General features: G+C 44.6%; 1 long non-coding RNA gene across 1 annotated transcript; it reads left to right on the top strand.

Annotated features, from left to right (window-relative positions):
• The first annotated feature begins 541 nt into the window (after positions 1-541).
• Positions 542-2,084, top strand: LOC149126985 (uncharacterized). The gene is made up of 3 exons (XR_016232093.1): positions 542-735; positions 1,056-1,147; positions 1,567-2,084. It is a non-coding gene; the product is annotated as an uncharacterized LOC149126985 (long non-coding RNA).
• Positions 2,085-2,387: the final 303 nt, after the last annotated feature.

The following is a 2,387-nucleotide window of genomic DNA, read 5'->3' on the forward strand; positions in this document are numbered from 1 at the left end:
CTCTCAAGTTGTAGCATATATTTCCATGGGTTAATGTCTAAGAAATTGAAAACTACCATCTAGTTTTCCAAAGAACTTCTTGAGGTGGACATGCTTGGTCTTCCTTCTTTTTTATTTTTAATCAGAACTCTTCAATTTGGCTCGAACATGCATCATCCCTCTCATATCTCAATATGCCTCCAAGGAGCATGCTCCATGGCTAGATCTGGGGTATTGTGGTCAGTGTAGGGTCAGTCACATTCCTGTGATGAAGTGATGAGTAAGTGATCAAGCCCAGGATATTGTAAAGAGACACCATCCTGACCTGTGGCCTCACAATTGAGTCTTCTGGGAAAATATTCCTTTCTCTCTCTTACTAAATGAGAGAGCCATAAGTGTGGGGAGCAACTCGGATTAGACTAAGTTACTCGAATTAAGACTTATTCTATGCATCTGCTCTCCCACAATGTGGTGCTGGGAGAGGAGGAAACAGCTTCTACACAGCTGCCTCCAGTTCAACCAATAAACAGCAGGACCTGCTCCTGATTGGAGGAGAGCAGCGTACTCGGCGTGTGGGTAGCAGAGTTGGGATTGGTGGAAGAGGACTATAAAGGAGGAGAGAGATAACATGCACCAGGAACATCTATCTGAAGGAACACCTGTGCAGCCCCCGAGAGAGCCGGCCGGCGGTGTGCCGCTCCCCTGCTGAAGTGGGGAATGTGGCAGGGGGAACCGCCCTTCCACGGAGGTGGAAGGGTCAGTAGCCAACCCGGGAAGAACCAGCAGCAAACCCGGGGAGGGCCGAGCAGACAAAAGAACAGCGCAGGGTCCTGTGTCGTTCCTCCACGAAGAGGGGGAGCGACACATAAGAAGAGGGGTTGCTGGTGGAAATGCACTGTGGGGTTGACACTTTCATTTGTCAATACAGTGTGAAGGCTGCTTTCTCTCTCAGGCCCCTGTTCTGTGAGAAAATGCAACTTCTTATTTTTTACGCCTCAGTGAGTTGGCGTTCCCTTGACTTACGCCCTAAAGCAGTGTAATTGATGAACATAACTGAGGTGTTTTCCTCCCCTCAGGCTTTATTCACGCTTTCTTCCCTGAGCTCCTTGTCTTCCGGGGTAATTTTTGACTTGTTGAAGGCCAGGATTGCAAACAGTAGCTCCTGAAGGTGAGTCCAGTGCAGAGCATTCTGCTGACTGTGTGAAGCGTCACGCGCAGTCAGAGTCCCAAGACATTTTTGTATGTCCTCTTGGGATGTCACGTGGCCTTCCTGTTAGAGTGCAACTCGTTTAGTTGTTTAGTGAAAGAATGTGTTTTAAAAATTTACCTTTATTACATAATATCTGGTAAGATTTAACCCATCGTCTCATTCTGTTTAAATAATATGGAAGTCTTCCTGTAACACTCTGAATTATCCCATTCCCCTTTAATCATCCTTAAATATGTTGAATAGATCTTTTGTATCTTTATTGAGAAAAAAATTGGTATATGTAGGGCTGAGGGAAGAACTCTGGATAAGTCACTTAAAAGCTTTCCATGTTGACTTTGGTTTTTTTTTATTTTTTATTTTTTATTTTTTTTTGACAGGCAGAGTTAGACAGTGAGAGAGAGAAAGGTCTTCCTTCTGTTGGTTCACATCCCAAATGGCTGCTATGGCCGGTGCGCTGCACTGATCCGAAGCCAGGAACCAGGTGCTTCCTCCTGGTCTTCCATGCAGGTGCAGGGCCCAAGGACTTGGGCCATCTTCCACTGCCTTCCTGGGCCACAGCAGAGAGCTGGCCTGGAAGAGGAGCAACCGGGACAGAATCTTGCGCCCCAACCGGGACTAGAACCCCGGGGTGCTGGTGCCGCAGGAGGAGGATTCGCCTAGTGAGCTGCAGTGCCGGCCTCCATGTTGACTTTGATCTAGCAGTAAATTCTTTTAATAAACTTGCACAACAATTTTAAAATCCATTGCAATATACTGTTCAGCCCCTAGTCTTTACTATATTCCACAGATGTGGTCTATGACTTTCTTCCAATGAAAATATTTACTTTAAGCATTAAAATTTATTTTGCTATGTTTTATATTTTAAAATGCCTGAACGGTGACAACTAACTGACCACCAAAGGGGAAACCAGCTGAAGTGAAATGGACACTATGAGAAACAGTGACTTGATCAGTTCTTGTCCTGACTGTTAATATACAATGTAATACTTTATCCATTTTAGTATTTTTTTTTGTTCTAGTACTATTGGTTGAACTCTGTAATTAACACACAGTTATTCTTAAGTGTTTAAATTTAACTGAAAAGTGATCCCTGTTAAATATAAGAGTGGGAATAAGAGAGGGAGGAGATGTACAATTTGGGACATGCTCAAACGGACTTGCCCCAAATGGTGGAGTTAGAAAAGTGCCAGGGGATCCC

Source organism: Oryctolagus cuniculus, chromosome 4 (genome assembly GCF_051225735.1).
Source record: "Oryctolagus cuniculus isolate XC-2025 breed Fujian yellow rabbit chromosome 4, ASM5122573v1, whole genome shotgun sequence".
Classification (NCBI taxonomy): Eukaryota; Metazoa; Chordata; class Mammalia; order Lagomorpha; family Leporidae; genus Oryctolagus; species Oryctolagus cuniculus.